Below are 22,091 nucleotides of genomic sequence, written 5' to 3'. Positions count from 1 at the left end.
ACGATGCAAACGGCTTAGCGCGCACATGTTTAAACGATGTATTTGTTTCTACTTTTGTAGCGTTTATAAAACAACAACAAACGCCATAAAACTTTTACAAAATGTTGGTAATAAAGAAACGCACTTTTTATCTGACCTTGATTCCGCGCCAAATGTCCGATAATCAAACGTTTACAAGCGCACATGTAAAATCAAACTTGATTAGCTTAGATTGTCCTAGAAGTTGTAGGATATGAATCATCACTCCAGCTCATGATCGGTTTATCCACGTCTATTCAATCTACGTAAAATGACAGTCACTTCGTTGGTATCAGGAATTGAGGGGCTGGAGTTGGAGCCGAATTTTGGCACAGCAATGAGTCGCATTTTATTCGTTAAAGATAAACAGGATAGACACTAAATATATATATAAATACGTACGTCTGAGCCAGTGACAACTCTACAACAGATTTATCCATCGGATCACCAGCAGTGATGGGGATACATGGCTGTGTACATAATGTATATACAACTCGTCTAAACATCATCCCAACAATGTTAGATCAGTAAATTTGCTTTTGCAAATTTTTTGTTCTTCCCTCGCCGGGATTCGAGCCCATGCTACTGAGATATCCTGGCACCAAATCGCCTGCACTGTAGCCGTCCCGCTAGACCTAACGACCACCTGGTCTTCATGAAAATGAAACTTTCGGTGGCCGAGTGTTACCTTTCCACGTCAGTTTTTATCTAGCGTCGTACTACAATACATTATATATAAGACATGGAGATGTTATTTTTACAGATCAGCTAAATTATCTAAAGTGAAGGATCCTACAAATTACTGTAAGATATAGTCACAGAAAATAATTATATTTATGAGTACGTCTGATCCAGTGACAACTCTACAACAGATTACTCCATCGGATCACCAGCAGTGATGGTGATGCATGGCTGTGTACATTTTGCATATACAACTCGTCTAAACATCAACCAAACAATGTAATTTCTGTAAATTTGCTTTCGCAAATTTTTTGTTCTTCCCTCACCGGGGTTTAAACCCATGCTACTAAGATATAGTGACACCAAATCGCCTGCACTGTAGCCGTTACGCTAGTCCACACGTCAACCTGGGCTTCGTTAAAATGAAGCTTTCGGTGGCCGAGTTTTAACTTTCCACGTCAGTTTTAATCTAGCGTCGTACTACAGTACATGATATATAAGGCATGGAGGTGTTATTTTTACAGATCAGCTCAATTTTCTATAGTAAAGGATCCTACAAATTAATGTAAGATACAGTCACAGAAAATAATTATATTTATAAGTACGTCTGAGCCAGTGACAACTCTACAACAGATTACTCCATCGGATCACCAGCAGTGATGGTGATACATGGCTGTGTACATTATGTATATGTTCATGACCGTCTGAGTATTTGGACTGTACGCGTACGGTCTGGACCATATGCGTATACTCGTACGGTCCGACCATACGCGTACGGTCGGACCGTACGAGTTTACTCATACGGTCTAGTACGAGCTGGACCATACCGGTATTTGGACCGTATGGGTATATTTTAGACAAACATTTATCAACAAACTTTTATTGAGTTTTACAAATTTAATAATTTATTACAATTAGATAAATAAAGTGAACCAGTGAACATTTAATTGAATTCAATAGTTCTGAAATTGATTGTCTATTGAAATCCTGTTTAGGCACTCTCGGCCCGGGTGATACTTGCTGCCACAAGGAACGTCTGAATTCTTACATTTGACGGTTTTTCTAAATCTTCTAAAAACTTTTCTCTCCACATTTTGTTTACTTCTAAACAATCTAACTTCAATTCAGTGAGCAATATTCAATTTCGTGTACATGTATTTCTGACATGCTAAATACATGAGATTAACGAATTAAATTAACGCGACTTTTTTTAATAATTAAAATATTATGTTTTTATTCCAATTACTATTTTAAATTTATATTAATTCGAGATTTCAGTTATGTTGACCTGTTATATACATTCGTATCTAAGGAACTTGATCTATTTCTTAAAATCAGTCAGACCGTACGCGTACGGTCCAAATACTCATACGTTCTGGAACATATATACAACTCATCTCAACATCAACCTTACAATGTTTGATCTGTAAATTTGCTGTCGCAAATTTTTTGTTCTTGCCTCGCCGGGATTCGAACCCATGCTACTGAGACATCTTTACACAAAATCGCATGCACTGTAGCCGTCCCGCTAGAAGTTTTAATGAAGTCCATGTGGTCGTGTGGTCTAGCGGGACGGCTACAGTGCAGGCAATTTGGTGTCACGATATCTCAATAGCATGGGTTCGAATCCTGGCGCGAGGGAAGAATATTAAATTTGAGAAAGCAAATTTACAGATCTAACATCGTTGGGTTGATGTTTAGAAGAGTTGTTTATATATATATAAATATATTCTTGATGACAACTACAAAATTTAAACAGTATAAAATCTACATAAAAGTATGAATAGTTATCAAAGGTACCAGCATTATAATTTAGTACGGCAGACTCGCGCTTCGTCTACATAAGACTCATCAGTGACACTCATATCAAAATAGTTATAAAGCCAAACAAGTACAAAGTTGAAGAGCATTGATGACTCAAAATTCCCCAAAGTTGTGCCAAATACGGCTAAGGTAATCTTTTCCTGGGATAAGAAAATCTTTAGTTTTTCGAAAAATTCAAAGTTTTGTAGTTTCGTATTCAATAAAAGGTGTTTGTTTCAATATGTTTTGGATATGCCATTATCGCTTTCTCTGAATTGATTATGTTTAATCGTGTTTTGTAAATCTACACTCGCCGTTTTTCTGTTTTTTACACAATAATGCCTGTAATTCCTAAAGTAAGACAAAATTTCATTTTTTTTTTATCCCAATTAAAATAATGATAGCGAACATAGCGCATTAACCACAATATATTGGTGTAAACAAGAGACACCTCTATCTGTCTAATGTCCTCGGGGATAAATCTTATTCACATAGTTATCATTTCAACCTTCAAATGAGACCATGAGAAGTTATTGTTTATTTACAATGCAATGAAATATATGGTTACCTACTCGAAACGATAGACACTCGAGTTAACGAGCACCAAGGACATATCAATTTTGATGATATTTATATATTACATATCAACAATCAAAGTGACGTGAGACAGATAATGTAAGTTAACAATAGTGTATAGTTGAATTACTTTTATTCTGTAAAACATTGCCCTTTTATAAATCAATGACAAATACAAAACCAAGTTCCCAGTTTTATTGTCATTTGGTACAGATTTATAGCTTAGACCATTGCAATGAACATGCTCTAACAAGAACAACGATACTTTAATGAAAGTTTAATGTTCCCGTTTATAGTATTTGAAGCTAAGAAGAAAGTGTATGGTGAAATTGATAACAGTGATATTTTTTGTGCATATGGTACTCAAATACTCTGCTATATATATATGTAGGACTCAAATCTATGGTGGGTTCCAAATCTATGGCAGATTCGTAATCTATGGTAAATGTGACGTCAGGCCATCCCAAATCTTTGGCAGATTTTTTCAATCTTAATCTATGGCAAGTTTTGTAGTTTCCTAATCTATGGCAGATTTGTTTTGGTTTCCAAATCTATGGCAGATTTTGTGCAAATTTAGAAAAAGGCAGTACCTATGCGATCACTAACTTGTCTTAAATAAGTTGACATGTACAACAACGGGAGCATGTCTAAATCATTTGTGAAATAAAAATTCCATTATGGTCAACCAAATCGTGATGCCAAACATAAAAATGTGTAAAAGTGATATACATGTACCATAAAAAGGAAATAAGGATTAAAATGATCTTTTCTGAAAAAAATAAGCATTTCTTAATCTGTGCATTGTACCAGTTTGATCCATTTATTAAAACAACTAGAAAAAAGTCCATTAACAAACAAGAAAAACGAGACAGCATTTTTAATATAAAAAAAAATAAACAGTATAAATATTTATTTTATCGTTAATCAATCTTTTTTTACTGGCGACAATTTATGTCAACTTGGTGGTATCCTGTAATTTCATTTTCTCACACTAAATACTTTGCTAGCCGTAGACGCTAAAATATTTACTATAACTCTATTTCCAAAATTTGCACAACTAAACCAACTATGCCTTTCTTCATCGCGAGATTCGGACGGTATATCAAATAATCATTATCCATCCCATAGATGAAAGATTACATCTTTCTTTAAATTATCGACAAATTGTTATAGAGGGAAATTTTTAAACACAGGACTGCAGGAAAGTTAGCAAAAGTCGGCGACGACTTATATATGGCGTTATTTTATTGTGACGTTATAATTTTCTATTTTTTGCCGGATAATAACGTAATTCATAAATCTTCCATAGATTAGGAGAAAACAAAAATCTACCATAGATTTGACGTTTGTAACGTCATATTTGCCATAGATTAGGGATCTCCCTTAGATTTTGAACCCGCCATAGATTTGAGTTCAATATATATATATATATATAAAATGACTGAATAAATATATATATCTTGTGTAAACAGAAATCGTAAAACACAAGTTGAATTACTTTCATTCTGTTAAACATTGCCCTTTTATAACTCAATGACAAATACATAACCAAGTTCCAAGTTTTATTGTCATTTGGTACAGATTTATAGCTTAGACCATGTTTAATGTTTCCGTTTATAGTATTTGAAGCTAAGAAGAAAGCGTATGGTAAAGTTGCGAACAGTGATATGTTATGTGCATATGGTACTTAACATTACAACTCTGCATTATATATATATCTTGTGTAAACAAAAACCGTAACTCACACGCTATTAATTTCAACACTAGTTGAATTACTTTCATTCAATAAAACATTGCCCTTTTATAAATCAATGACAAATACATAACCAAGTTCCAAGTTTTATTGTCATTTGTCACAGATTTATAACTTAGACCATTGCAATAAACATGCTCTAACAAGAACAACGATACTTAATTGAAAGTATCATGTTCCCGTTAATCTAATTTGGAACTAAAAAAGAGTATGGTAAAACCATAAGAACCTGAATTATATATGTCTTGTGAAAACAGAAATCGTAACTCACACGCTATTAGTTTCAACACTAGTTTATTTTTTTTTTCATTCTGTAAATCATTGTCCTTTTAATAATCCATATCAAAAAATAACCAAGTTCATAGTTTTATTGCCATTTGACACAGATTTATAGTTTACAACTGTGGTCCATTGAGAGGAACATGCTATAACAAGAACAACGATAATCAATTGAAATTGAAAAAGCTCCCGTTTTTTTCATTATTTGGAACCAAGAAAGAGTATGGAAAAAAAGCAAACAGTGATAAATACGTGTATATGGTATTAAACAACTCTACATTACGCACACACATATATATATATATCACATCTAAACTGTCACAACCTTTCGAAATTTAGAGATGTACCAGTTCATATCGCGAATAACTATTTTTATTTTGAATATCTTTGTTATCTTTGCTCCGAGTTTGGACATTTTAAAATTGTATCAGCGTCTGTGGTGTCCGCTTAAATTGAATAAACGTTCAAGATTTTGATAGTGTCTCAATTTGAATATATTGACATGATTCATTTGACATCGTGCTATAACCGAAGAATGGTATCTGTTATCCGAAATATCTAATATTTGTTCATTTTATAGTTATTTAATGGCGATGTTGTACCCTTTTTGACTTGTTATATATTATATTTTGTAGTGTACAGAATCATATTACATGTCCCATCGCCCTGTACGATTAATTGTTGACTATTTATTCAGTTATTTTATATATATATCATGTACTATAGTACGCCGCTAGATTAAAACTGACGTTGAAAGGTGTGGAAAGGTAACACATGGCCAGCGAAAGCTACATTTTTATGAAGTCCAGGTGGTCGTGTGGTCTAGCGGGACGGCTACAGTGCAGGCGATTTGGTGTCACGATATCGCAGTAGCATGGGTTCGAATCCCGGCGAGGGAATAACAAAAAATTTGCGAAAGCAAGTTTACAGGTCAAACATTGTTGGGTTGATGTTTAGACGAGTTGTATATACATAATGTACACAGCCATGTATCACCATCACTGCTGGTGTCCGATGGATTAATCTGTTGTAGAGTTGTCACTGACTCAGAAGTACTTATATATATGTAGATCCCAGGTGGTCGTGTGGTCTAGTTGGACGGCTGCAGTGCAGGCGATTTGGTGTCACGATATCACAGTAGCATGGGTTCGAATCACGGCGAGGGAAGAACCAAAAATTTGCGAAAGCAAATTTTCAGATCTAACATTGTTGGGTTGATGTTTAGACGAGTTGTATATACATTATGTACACAGCCATGTATCACCATCATTGATTGCGATCCGATGGATACATCTGTTGTAGGGTTGTCACTGACTCAGACGTACTTATGAATATAATTATTTTCTGTGACTGTATCTTACTTTAATTTGTAGGATCCTTTACTATAGATAATTTAGCTGATCTGTAACAATAACATCTTCATGCCTTATATATCATGTACTGTAGTACGCCGCTAGATTAAAACTGATGTGGAAAGGTAACATATGCCCACCGTAAGCTCTTTTTAAGAGAGCCCAGGTGGTCGTGTGGTCTAGCGGGACGGCTGCAGTGCAGGCGATTTGGTGTCACGATATCACAGTAGCATGGGTTCGAATCCCGTCGAGGGAAGAACCAAAAATTTGCTAAAGCAAATTTACAGATCTAACATTGTTGGGTTGATGTTTAGACGAGTTGTATATACATTATGTACACAGCCATGTATCACCATCATTGATGGCGATCCGATGGGTACATCTGTTGTAGGGTTGTCACTGACTCAGACGTACTTATGAATATAATTATTTTCTGTGACTGTATCTTTTATAAATTTGTAGGATCCTTTACTATAGATAATTTAGCTGATCTGTAACAATAACATCTTCATGCCTTATATACCATGTACTGTAGTACGCCGCTAGATTAAAACTGACGTGGAAAGGTAACACATGCCCACCGAAAGCTCTTTTTTTGGGACCAGGTGGTCGTGTGGTCTAGCGGGACGGCTGCAGTGCAGGCGATTTGGTGTCACGATATCAAAGTAGCATGGGTTCGAATCCCGGCGAGGGAAGAACCAAAAATTTGCGAAAGCAAATTTACAGATCTAACATTGTTGGGTTGATGTTTAGACGAGTTGTATATATATATATATATATATATACAGAAACCGTAACTCAAACACTATAAGTTATCCTGAATGGGAGTACCTGTCATTATGTAAGTTTATCGCTATTTTGTGCATTTTTTCTTTGATTTTGTATTTGTGATACTTTTCATATCATGCATCTCGCTTGAGATGGAAAAACTATCGCTAGAAACTAAGGAGTCCACGTGGCGTTGTTAACGAAATTGACATGAAATTGACAACGTCGTCATAGGTAAAACAGCGATAAACAGATTATCATTGGTCAATTCAACTCGATTGCTTTTCTCACTTTCGCTGTATCAGCAGCTCAAGCGAGAAAATCAATCTCGTTGAGATGATCAACGATAATCTATAAATACGTAAACTAAAATGTGAGTTTTTATGAATGATATATATTAGTAGAATACCAATAACGTGGTCGTCATCATAAACATGTAACATTTAAAAAATTTAGAAAAAATACAAAATGCTTATTTTTGCGCAATAACTAATAACATGTTTGCGCTACTGGTCTCGAACCTACCTATTAGTTTGGCTCTAAAACTGTAATATGTGTTAAAATTGAACCAATATTTAGATATATTTATATCTTATTTAAAAACAACTCCCTATATCCTATCTTTTATCCAGGTTTAGCGATGCTGAAGTTTTTGTGAATTATCCATGTTGGAAATCTGGTGTTTTATATATGCTGTCTGTCTTTTTGTCGTTTTTTGTTGAATGATATGGCGTTGTCGGTTTGTCTTCAATTTATGGGTTTGAATACTACTTTAGTATTCTTCGTCTCTCTTGATACTTGTTTAAAATAAACTTTGACATATTTCAATCCAATACAATTTGAATATAAACTTAAGATACAAAAAAATCAATAATACAGAATCAAAATACACCATGTTAAAAGAATGAGTTAGAAATTAACGATGATTTTTATTGATTTCAGGCAGGATCATCAAATTTAATTTATCAGACAGATAATTCTATGACAATAGGATCAAAGGTCTTACATGAATCAAGGACCAATAATATCATTAAGGCAATCGCGGTTTACCAAAACATAGAAGCAATCTAAACTTGCATGTATGACATCTTTTTTAAGATATCTTTATGGCAACAGTCACATTACGTCAGAGAAAAAATGTACGAGTATATAGAATATAATCGCATCCCATGAAACTTTCATCCCTACATGAAAATTATTGTTTTGTTATGTAAGTATTTATATGTTTGTTCTTTTTTTATAATTGTTTGCATTTGACTTTATGGGCATTATCGTTTCTTTTAAGCATTTTGTTTTCGATGTTAATCGTTGTGATGTTGTCTTTCAAAATCTTCATTTCATTGTCTAGCAAATGGTAGATTAGATGTCTTTCACTAGCTTGGAAATTTTGAATTCCAACCCAGACAAGAGACTTAAACAAAACAAAATTGTGTGCAAAACTGCATGTCAAAACCAAGAAGCTTTGCTTCCTTGTATATAGCCAAAACTAATCTACTATATATATTTTCACCTTTTTTAACGATGTATCATCATTTTTCATGAAATGTTTTCATAATAAATTATAACGTCTGTCTTCTGTGTTATCATTATTAATGATTTTTAGTCTTCGCAAGATTTACATACACGATGCAGTTACTGTAAATAAATCATATCAACTGTAAAATGTAACTATAACAATTGTCATACAAGTGTAAGGCTTATATAGCTATAAAGCGAGATTTCACCCACCAAAACAGATTTTGGAAAATGCTTGTACCAAGTCAGGAATATGACAGTATCGTTGCTTAAGTTCTTTTGTTAGATTAATCGATTGTCCTCAATTGCTTAAAGTTCTGTATTTTTGTTATTTTTTTTCTTATAAACTAATCGTTAGACTAATCGTTTATTAAGTTCCATTTAGTTATTTTACATTCTCTATCTGCAAACAGCTCATTTTAAACTAAATACGAAACTAGAATAACAAGATAAATATGGTTCCACTAAATCAGATTAAAATCTTAATGAAATACAATAAAGTACATCTTAGAATAAAACAGAGTCACCAACAGACTTCAGCAGTGTCAATAATTCTAAGTGATATATCTATTGGGTGTTTAAAATTACAATGTTTTATTAAAGGATGCCTGGTGATATCCGTATAAAAACAGATGAATAAACAAGATAATGAAAAAGTCGAAAGATCCCATTTGTTCAACATTGCTTCGTCTAAATTTCTTGTTGATTTATATTATTTCGAAATAGAGGTCGTCTGTATATATCCAAACATAGATGGTTATTCATAAATAGAAATCAGAATATCCTACAGATTTTTTTTTATTTATATGTGAATGTTAATTCACCAAACAAGAAATTATCCATGTGAAAATGTATTTTTATAGTTTTACATGGTTAAAATCAGCTTTATTGCTAAAAATAGCAAAGCTTGAAGTCGTTAATTAACTACATGAATAGAGTCGCTTACCCATTCCCTCTCCTAACCCAACACTGTTTTTTCCTTTTGTTTCTTTTTCCTTCAAAGTTATGATTCTAGTCATTTGGTTATATTCTGAAAATGTTTTACATGCAGCCGATCGCTCAAATGCGCTAAAAAAACAAACGTAAAGTCTTCTTGACAGACAATGTAGATACCTGAAAGTTCGCAAAAAAGGAACTAAAACATTTTGATTGGTATATTAGTTAAATAATTGTATTTTTCTTTAGCATAAACATAGTTTCGTTTTGGGGTTAAAGTCGGAAATTTAAAAATAATATTGTCGCCACATAAAAAACCCAAATTACTCGTATGGTAGATTAAAATTTGTACTTGTTTAAAAACGGAGACGATAGACATTTACATTTTAGTGTTGCGATTGATATAAGTTTGTAAGACCTTTATGTAAATGTATCTTCAGTAATATAAAGTGTTCGTGCATGGAAAGTAGTGTTTAAGCACCGAAACCTGCAGACAAATATTTATAGATATTAAGATGTAAAACATTTACTTGTCAAAGTATTTTCTATATTAACCATACTAATATCAACCTTCTTGTCAGCTGTTAAAATATTAAAGCCATCTTTAACAATATCAGCAGTATTGTACAAATAAACATCAATCAAAATGTATTAATATTAAAAGCTTTAAATATATTATACTCTTTCGTCGAGGTAGCCTCTATGCGATGAATTCTAATAGTTTTACATTAATAACTCTCTATACTAAACAAATATTGCAATAAATTTATAGTGTAAATTTTCATGAACTGATATGATATTTTCCACACATTATAGTTTAAATAGACACCATTAGATTCGATATTCGTGTGCTAATTAAAGCTTTAATGTGAAAAGTAATATTTGTTTAATTCTGTCATTAAGATTTTAATTAACCGGTGCCTATCATATTTTGAAAACTAAAGAAAACTTCACAGAATATTTACAACCATCAAACATATTTTGGAATCAAAACCATCATTATTATCTGTTAACCTGACCCCCTGTTTTATGACTTCATACAGGAACTTCTTAGGAAGAAAGATAAGAAGTTAGCAATATCCTTCAACCCTACTTTCCGCTGTATAAATGATGTTCTTTTACTAAAATATTCAAAATTTGGTGACTATGTCGAACGCATCTATCCCATTGAACTAAAGATAAAGGATACATCAGATACTGTTAGGTCTGCCTCATATCTTGACTTACATCTAGAAATTGACAATGAGAGTCGATTGAACACAGAACTTTACGACAAAAGAGATGATTTAAGCTTTCAAATTCTGAACTTTCCATTTCTAAGTAGCATTTCAGCAGCACCTGCATACGGTGTATATATCTCCCAATTGATACGATATTCCCGTGCTTGCATTTCCTATCATGATTTTCTTGATAGAGTGTTGTTGCTCACAAGGAAGCTATTAAATCAAGAGTTCGAAATAGTGAAGTTGAAATCATCTTTTCGTAACTTTTACGGACACCATCACGAGTTGGTTGACCGTTATGGAATAACCGTTTCACAAATGACATCGGATATGTTCCTTACGTCGTTACTACAATACCATTCCCTTTAATAAATGTGACCTACCGAATTAGACTATTTAGAGAGTTTTCTATGTTGTGTCATGTGTACTATTGCTTGTCTGTTTGTCCTTTTAATTTGTAGCCATGGTGTTGTCAGTTTATTTTCGATTTATGAGTTTGACTGTCACTCTTGTATCTTTCGTCCCTCTTTTATGGTCAATAGATGTATTCGCCAAGAATACATTATGGCAATGTAACCAAAAAAAATACTTGAAAGTATAAATGGATTCGCTTAAATAGATGAATACATATGAAATGTGCATTAATGTATACAACTTGTTCTGTTTGTCTGGCAAATTTCTTATCACTTGTTTTAATCATTCTTGTTCATGTCTTGTCACTATATTTTTCAATTACGAAATTCTGTCATACAATCCATCTTGGAGTGGACATTTGATGTGTTTTGTCTATAAGCCTTTTTGTTTTTCTTTGTTGGCATATTTGTTTGTTTTTATAGTGATTAGAACTATAACAATGTTGAATGCTGTACCCCTATTTTTGAAATTTCTACCTATTATGTCTATTCGTTTTGTTCACACATCGTTGTCAATATAATGGAATTGTATGCGACTATCATACAAGTGAAACTTTTAGGTAGCTTTAAAACCAGGTTTACTTATTTTATACATATGAAAATTCCTGTACCAAGTCAGGAGTATGACAGTTGAATTCCAATCGTTTGGTGCTTTTGATTTTGCCATTTAATTAGGTTCTTTCCGTTTAAAGTTTTCCTCGGAGTCTGGTAACTATAAATGAGTTAATAACTTTTTTTTTAAATTGCGAAACTTTTGTCAATAAGAACTGTCGTTGCATTCATTAGAAGTGTGTGTGTGTGTGTGTGAAGACACTAAAGAAGTTTTTTTAGATCATATCACTGTGTATTTAATCAGTTAGAGACATGTGAAGTAAAATGAAAATAGATTAAAACAATCGGATCGTAACAATCTTTATGTCAATGTTAATTTGTATGCGTCAGAACAATTTGTTACAGAGCAAGTCTTTTGCCAACGGTTAAAGACCTACTGCTGAGTTGTTTCCGTATTGAATTAAAATTGCTATTGGCATACAGAGTTAAGACCTTATTTATTGTGTAACAACTGCCAAGAACTTGAAGCTGTAATACAATTTTCTGATATATTATCCTCATTGATCCAATCATTATTGTAACTAGTGTTCGCAGGCAATGCTTAAATAACTACAGAAAATATTAAATAGATTATGATCCTTCCAAGACGATTGATGGGTCTGTGACGGATATGATGTTCCTGAATAATTCCATATAAATCTTGGGTAAACATTCAGTTATACATTTCATACTGGAGTGACTGGCCTTCGCTGATTCAATGCCATTCATATGAGAAATTAATACATTGTTGGCTGGCTAAATATCGTTTGCTTTACTTGACATAAACCAGGAACTATTTTTACATTTAATTCAGTACATCACATAAAAAGTAACAATACAAAATGATATTCATATTGCAAAGCATGACTGATCATGTGTTGGTCGAATGGTTAAGGGGGGTTAGGTGCTGGCAGACTCGTCTATCAAGTTCGCAGATGTTCTTTGGAATTCACATCTAGCGACTTTAATGGTCCTGACAATATTGTTCTGAGAAGGAAAATATATGTTTACCCTAACAGTATGGGTCTCCGTATAGTTTGGATTTCTGCAGCAGTGTTTGTACCATTGACTGTTATATTACGCAGTTGGAAGACCGGGATATATCGATTTCAAACTGGAGAAGTAATGCGTCACCATGGCGATCTTAACATAGTCCAGTTTGTTTTAATCTCAATCATACGTCGTAAAGCTATACTCTTTCAAAGTTTCAATCGTCGGGCGACTTCAATTTTTGTAGGGTTTAATTTTATAGTAACGACGACAATTGCCTGTTCACCACACGTTTTTACACGATTGGTTCAGAGTTTTTAATACCAAGAATCTCTAGGAATACATATTCAGATTTGCTTTCAAGGAAGCTGCAACCTTCATTTTCAATGTCTGGATAAAGAAAACCTCTTGTTATAGTAGGAAAGGTTTTAATAGCCTTTCGATTGACATCAGAATGTTGCTGTAAATGTATATACGAGACTTTCTGGTGATTATGTTGATATCATTTGCTGTAGCGAATTATTTTTAAAGATGCTAAAACTGTATTGTCAGTTTCCGGATAACAGCAAAATATGAAACAGACTGAACTTGAAGTATCTATAGAATCCTTGATATCAATTTCAGTAAGATTAGCGCTTCCCTTATTAAGATGTCTTTTCGAAATATTTACGGATACCATCTTCATTTGGTTGACTGATATGGAATATTTTTGTTACAGACGACCGTCATGTTTCAATTGTCGTAACCTTAATTCCTTCATATTTTCCTCGTTTATTATAACCGAGAACTATGACCGCATATCTTGGATAAATCAACTTGGAAGGTCTACAATGTTACGGAATAAAGTGTATAGAATATGTATTCCAGCAGGAACAGATATAATTACAATATTTATAACAAAGATTCTACTGAGGGGAAAGTCTGTTAGACGGAATAAATATACGTTCACAGTGTTGTCTTTCTGCCTTCAACATAAGTTGTATTTCATTTCATGCTTATTTTTGCACTATACACGAATGAATTTATCTCATTTTTTTTTCTAAAAGAACTCAAACGTAGCGCCATCAAAGTGACTTTGTTTGTGTTTACGAGTACAATTATCTTAACTAATTGTTCCTAGAACGAATATTGTTATTTCAGACAGTTTATGACATATTCTTTATAGATGACTATTAGAATTGGTTTAGTGAAGAAAATCGTGAATAAACGAAGCAGTTAAATTATTAGAAGAAAACTTACGTGATCTTTTTGAATATATTACCATAAAAAATTCAAATAAAGTAAAATAATCAAATAGGATAAGCATTGAGATAAGAAATTACTCTTTTGAAAAAGACATATATATTAAAAAAAATATGTATGGAAATGAAACTAGATTATAAAAAGAACAGCTAGATGTGACTACTAAATAGTGAAATAATTAAAGAGTTATAATAGAGCAAATATAAGCCTCAATACATAAATTTTCAGCTTGAATATTTTCTCTCAGCGTGAATTGTATTTCATTCATTAATCATATTTTACAGAAATGGGAAAGATGTGTTCTGGAGTGACTATCAAAGATCTGCTTTCGAATCCAAATGATTTAAAGGACAATAACATTTAGGTTTAACTAAAGACAACTGCTGATAAGGTTCCTGGATATGGATCGGTACATGGACACGAAGCTGGGTTGAACTAGCTTTTTACGCACTCAAAACTTTTTCAGGCGTGATAAATGCAATTTCAAATAGTCAGTCTATACCATTTTTTAACAAGGAACAGTATAAAAGGGAACTTTAACACTTATACAAACGTTCAGGTAACTCGTATCAATATAACATACGTTATCAAATAAACGTTTAGTTACTCAAAGTTCAAAGTATTTCATATGCTGAATATCGTCATACGCTTTAATATCGGCAGCTGTTACAAATTTGAAGTTGTCATTCATGATATAATTCAGTCTCGACTCTCGCTGTGGCATCCTTTATATCAATTTTGTTATTATAGATTGTTCAGCATTTGCACCAAATTATGAGCTATTTAGTGAAAAGCTACTGTTATACAGTCTTCTTTTCAATCTTTCTGTGCATCTTCGTACGTTTACAAAAAAGGATCACAGATCGTTGTTGTAGGTATGCCAAGTGTCTGTTGGAAAATTACATCCTTCGAACGTTACAAATATGTTGTTGATTGAAATGTCAGTCCGACAGATATTAAATGCAACCAGGGTTCATTAAGAGAACCTATTTGCTTAAGCAGAATGGTTATTTATAGAGGGGTATTTATTCAATGATATATCAAGAAGATTTGTATCTTCATTGTTAACTTATTCATAAAAGAAAGTTTTAAAGTTTAGAATGAGAAATTACAGTGGAAAGGTCAGAGAAGTCAAATGATTAAAATCCTTGCAAGATGAAATCTACTTCGATTGTATATTTTTACTCTGACTAGTCTTTGAATACCATTTTACTACTGTTGCCTTTTTTTGCAAAAGTTTAGTATCCATTCCAACAACCCTAAAGTAAGATGTTTCGCAGTATGTTTGTTTTCCTTTTTTTATCATATTTTGATTATAATGATTAAACAGTCTTGGACAATTTTGAAATTTGGGTATCCAATCTTTCATCTCTGGTTGAATTTTCCAAAGCAACAACAGACTTATATTTCCGTTTTTGTAAGTTTCGTGGTGATATATGTTAGGATTTCAAATGAGTTGTCAATTATTCGTTTTCAAGCATTTAAGTATGTCATGTGACTAAGTTAACAAACAAATTCTAAATCATACTTCGGCGGGTTCATGTGATATAGGAGATGTCTTTTCATAGTTTTTCTTCTAGATGAGAAAATATGGCCACAACAAAATAACCGTTTCCGGCTATTCTAAATAATAAACAGACAGAATTCAACGCCAAGGAAAGTTCACGCAAAAAATGTGTACGGTGTTAGTAACTTAATTTTATCAAACAAAAACGTTTTGAAGTAATACTGGCTAAACTTTACATGCTAGTTAACGATTTTGTTAAAAAGAGAGAGAAAAAAATCAGATTAATTATTCGTGCACCGTACTCCTTGTTGTGTCGCTTATGTTTCATTAGCAAGAAAGATTATTGAATGAAAATACTATATGATTATAGAGGTTAACATTAATTCCATTTTTTCAATGTTTAGTTAAAACAATCGTCTTCTTATACATTCATGTTGCAAATCTATTTCTCCTTAATCCGAAATTTTTCGTAATATATTGAATATCCATTATATATTTCTTATAGACCAGTTATCTGACTAGAATTTTTAGGGCATATACATGAATCAACATGCGTGTTGGATTATAACTTAATTAAAATCAGTTTTTCAATTTGATAGAGAGATGAATAATAAGGGCTGTCAAATTATTGTGCGCTTCAAACTTGTTTTTGATGGAAAAAGATTTCTACCAACGATAACCTAATCTTTGGTGTTAGAAATTAATTGTTTCCAGCAAAAAAGTTGAAAGTGATATTTCATTCACATCAAATCTCCCAATTATGTAATGTTTCAAAGAATCAATCTGATTATAGAATACGACTTTTCCATTTTAGAATTAATCGCTTACAACATACATAAATTATCCCTTAATCGTTGCACACTTGCTGCTTTGAGAAATCAAAATGGAAAAGTACTTAAAATGACTCGCCTCCAGTCAAATGTCAAGCTTATTTAAACTTTCAGATTAACTACTTTACATTGACAAGGTTTTAGGTGCAAGTTATGAACGGTTTCTTATTTAAACAATTTAACATGTACAGCGATTCTGCGGTGGGCAGGTTTCTGGAATGACTTTGAAAAGTCTTATTTCAATAGAACTGTTTTACTACTTAGTATATATATGATAATAAGGTGTGGTTTAAATGCCAATGAAGCAACTATTCAACATAGTCTAAATGAATCGGATTTAAGCAATTATATGTCATCGTTTTTTACTAGATCATTTTTTCTGTTCCAAGTCGTCTTGACTCTCGCTAGTGGAATGGAATGTGAAATCATAATTTGTATTGATTCTTTGACAGATTAACATTTATTTCTCATCGTGCTTGTGCTTCAAACACGTAAAAATTACTTACACCATGTTTGAAAATATATCACTTAAATTAATCATCGTATTACAGATCCCAACCCAGTTACTCTGTTATGATTTGCATAATTATTTACAAACTTCAAATAGTATTTGTACTTTTAGATAACACTTCGATATCGGATGATGAGCGAGTTACATTTGGGTGCATTGGGTATAATTGTTTTTACGATTGCGCGCCAGTTTTTATTGGATTTGCTGGTACTTGTTTACAGGTAACATAGATAGACAATATTATAGATTGTTATGATTGATATGAAAATCTCCTGGAGTAAAACAGATCTTAAACAAACCGAAGGAAAAGTTAACAAAGTTATGGTCAACATGTATATATGTATGGTGTGCAGACAGAAACAATAAGTGTAATACCAGCATCGTTCACATTGTTTATGCAGTTGTAATGTACAATGCATATGATAGAATGCTGTCGATTTCATTGCTTGGAACTATTTTGAAAGGTCAAGCCAAAACATATATGAAACTAGCATTTCATACAAAGAATTACGAAAGAGAAAACTGATTGCTTATTAGCCAGTTCCGGAAATATCACAGTTATTACTGGAAAGCTGTTAATTTCAGATATACAGCACGTATTCTGGCATATAGAATTATAAATATGTGTTAACAAACCCATATTTATCATTATATTTTCTTAAAATTTAGCTGGTAACTGAATGTACGCAAAAGGATTTGTGCATTATTAATACGCTCAAATGTAATGATAATACGACCTAATGTAATGACAATACGATCAAATGTAATGAACAAACGATCAAATGGAATTGCGATACGATCAAATGTAATAGCAATATGATCAAATGTAACGACAATACAATCCATCGTAGTGGAACGATCAAATATAATGACAATACGATCAAATGTATTAACAATATGATCAAACGCAATGACAATACGATCTAATGCAATGACAATACGATAAAATGTAATGACAATACGATCAAATGTAATAGCAATACGATCAAATGTAATAGCAATACGATCAAAGGAAAAAGCAATACAATCAAATGTAATGAGCAAACGATCGAATGGAATTGCGATACAATCAAATCGAATGGCAATACGATCAAATGTAAGAGCAATACAGTCATATGTAAAGGAAATACGATAAAATGGAATGGCAATACAATCAAATGTTATTACAATACGATCAATGTGATGACAATACGATCAAAAGTAGTGACGATACGATCAAATGTAGTGGCAATACAATCAAATTTAATGGCAATACGATCAAATGTAATTACAAGACAATCAAATGTTATGACCAAACGATCAAATGTAAGGGTAAAATGATCAAATGTAATAGCAAAACAATCAAATGTTATAGCAATACGCACAAATGTATTGCACCGGATTGATCTTATACATTGTTATACTTTCTGAACCTATGTTAACACTAAGCGATTTCACAATGATATGTTCATCTTGGATTCCAAGAACATTGAAGTTGAAAGAAAACATCAAATGGTGTGTTAAGAATTATCATTATTAAACACTTTTGTTCAAAAAGTAACATGAATTTGTGAGTGAATTGGGTCGCTGACTCGCAAACTTTACACAACGTTAGCCTATTTTTGAATCCACTGTCGACTTTGTTATCGTCTGTGTATGACAGCAATCAACCACGACTTGTACCGTGCAAATATTGAAAAATGATCAACAAATTATAGAATATCCGAATTGCTTCTTTTACTTGTTGTGTAGTCAGTGGTATGATATATTACCACAGAAAAAAAATTCCAAATATACCAGACGAGACGCACTAGAATGAACCTGCTGTAGTATCTTTAAAGTATCACATACGCATTTTTTTTCTCTTTTCTTTTGATATAGATCGACGCCTACAATGTGATATACAAGGCGTCTGCAGCTTGAGTGTTAAAAGTTATGTTATTATTAGAAAGAAACACGCCACACATTATCAGTTTAACTTTTATACTAAGTTATCGTTGTTTTTTTGTTATTTAAAAACAAAGTAGTTTAGGAGAATTTTAAAGTGAACTAGTACATGTGTAAAGACGTATGGTTACGACTGTCTGTAGTCACTTATTATGAAACGGTAACGCATCCAACGTTTTATGTATTTGTCTTCAAAGTTTGATTGCAAAGACTGTTCTTCGTGATGAAATGAAATAATACTCCCTCGACTTTCGGTGTCAAAATGTAAAATTGAGAACGGAAACGGGGAATATGTCAAAGAGACAACAACCCGACCAAAGAGCAGACAACTGCCGAAACTGTGTCTGTATCAACCTGTCGCTATTAAAACCTTTTAATACATCTGCTTAATCGTATTACTATAATTTGTACTTCCTGTCAAATATATGTATTAATTATATATACTATTATTGCACCTTTGTTAACCATGTTGTTCTAATGTAAATACGTTCACACTTTTTTTGTTTGTTAAAAAATGTTGTACTAACATACCCCATGTGGGGACTTTAGGGAAATAAAATGTCTTATGTCTTATGTCTTATGTCTTATGCTAGGCAGAGTGGCTTTATATCTATAGACATCGAAATATTAATCTCCTGATACATAAAGCTTAGAATGTCGATCTAAGAATACTCATCAATAACAAAAATAACACAGAATTATACTTTATTCTGATGGTTTGAATTGTCTTCAAAGCCCAAATTAAAGATAAATCCACAAATAAAAAGTATCGAATTAATGCAGAATTTCTTCCTAAGATATGCAATTTTGTCATTATTGTTTCAATAAAATTCCTTCATACGGGGACATCTTTGAACATTTGGTTTTATGCTATTCCTCGTATCTAAGCTTCTGGTATTTGTCATGTTTCCATTCCAAGAGGTTATAAATTACAGAACAAATAATATTTTTTCAATTAAGATTTTAATTGGTGAACCTTTTTGATATCCAATGAAGATAAAAGACGACATTGGGTGCTTGACAGTCCATTAGAACTGTCAGCAGAACAGGAATGTACCTCTTCAGAAATCAATGTACAAAGATCTGTCATATGGTTTTTACATTTGCTCAATTAGCTCGTATCTCCGTAGCCTTTTCTCGGCAAATCTTAGTATAAGCTGATTGCTGCTAATGAGTAAAATTAGTAATGAATATATTAATGTTGCTGTTAACTAAGCTAATTGGGGGTTAAGGATCAGAACTTCGCTGTAATTACTGTCTACTTGTACATCACAAATAAAAGTATAAACAAGCTGAAACAACAATATTATATGTTTTTTTTACTTTTGTACTACATTTTGAACTTCTATAAGATACAGAGTGTTTGTTGTAACCTTCAGTGTCATTGTTCTGTCATTTAAGATAGAAATGATTTTCCAGCATTGATTCAAATCAATAAATGTCTTTGTTTCAGTTAACGTATTTTATCTTTACATATAGCACTTTGTCAATGAGGTTTTGACTTTTTCACACCTACTAAGTGCTTATCTGAACTAAACTCTGTCTGGAAAAAGGCATGGACGTTCATTTATGAAAAGGCATTTAAGGTGGTAGAACTTGGTTCAGGGAGATAACTCTTTAAATCAGTAATGTGTTTGTTAAAGTCAAGTTTCATCAACGTATTTTAAGCATTTACCTGAAACAGATTGAAAATAATCTATGTGTCCTAGAAGCTTAGAACTTATTTATGAAAATGGTTGACACAAACGTACTGATGATTTTAAGAGTTATTTCCCTTAACCTAGGTCTACCTCCTTAAGGCGAAGTGTACGTAATTGCACGCCCCTAGCGGAATACGGGATTAATAACGTTCGACGTTAGTTACGCAAGTTATCTTCCTTACTCCAAGAAAGGACACACGAAAGAGAAAATACTTCGTGCGGTCCATCATAAATCCAACAAGCACGCCCGTGCTGTCTTAAAAAAACCTAATCATGAGAAATTATCTGAATTACTCCAGTTAGAATTCAAAACATTCTATTGTTTCGTGCAGCCTGACTTTAATACAAGTTGATTTTGTTTTTGTTTAGACGCATGGGACATGAAAGGCATTTCGTGTAAAACTTATGATATCAACAGATTGTGAAAACGCCTCACAACAGAATTATAGATAAATAAACATGTGACGATTCTACTTCTATTAATATCAAATTAATTAAAATGAAACCTGAATTGACCCAACAATATCGTTTTAAAAGCCGTAGTTTTGAAGAAAACACACGTACAGTTCTCAACATAAAGTTTTAGGTTACCGAACAAATAATGAATGACATGTGAAATTAATTATTAGATTAAAAAGATGTTGACATGTTCGTATTTTGAGCAAATGAAAATTTTAGGACTTGTATTTTATCCATTTAGAAAATAAGACGATACCAAGAGAATATAATTTGACCACTAGTCTAGGGCAACACTTAAAAGTCGGAAGAACAAAGACAAAAATTAACAAATTAGGCCCCAAAAAAAACTCATAGTAAACTAAAAAGGGATCACTCTAAACATTTATCTTAGAATCAGTAAAAAATGTGTCATTCAACTTCCAGTTTTAAACTTTTTCTACATGTGCAGAAAATAAACAGGTGTCTTCTGTCTATTCCGTCCGAAATTTATGGGAAAACTGAAATTATAAGAGAGTATAAAAATGCATAGATGTACAATATTAAACAATATGGTTTTGGCACACACGCGCATCATATTTACAAATCTGAGAATAAAACACTATTTTTGGCATTTAGTACACAGGTTTTAATAAAGGTTAACCTATTTCATTTTGGAAATGACCTGCTGTATCTTTGCATATTTCAACAACTATATCAATTACAACTTATTTATAATAGCTGACATAAACTTTGAAAGAAAATGTACCGCAATCTATATGATAAACCTTATAGTTTCCGTTCTAAAGTGACAGTCATATTTGATATCTTTTCTAACATTGCAAATATTGAAATTGTGTTACTAAAACTAGGTTAGGAGAAAAATGCATTAGAACACTGTATTTAAAGTCGCACGGACGTCCAGCGGTGATTTTACAGCTACGCGTCATTGGGTAATCTCGATTTGCGACAAGAAAATGGGTAATTGCAGAGCTTTAGATTTTAGATGTATACAGACATCTCAAAATTTAATGCGTTGCCT

The sequence above is a fragment of the Mytilus trossulus genome, chromosome 3, assembly GCF_036588685.1.
Source record: "Mytilus trossulus isolate FHL-02 chromosome 3, PNRI_Mtr1.1.1.hap1, whole genome shotgun sequence".
Taxonomy (NCBI): Eukaryota; Metazoa; Mollusca; class Bivalvia; order Mytilida; family Mytilidae; genus Mytilus; species Mytilus trossulus.
The sequence above is the reverse complement of the archived record's forward strand: the minus strand, read 5'-3'. Positions refer to the sequence as shown.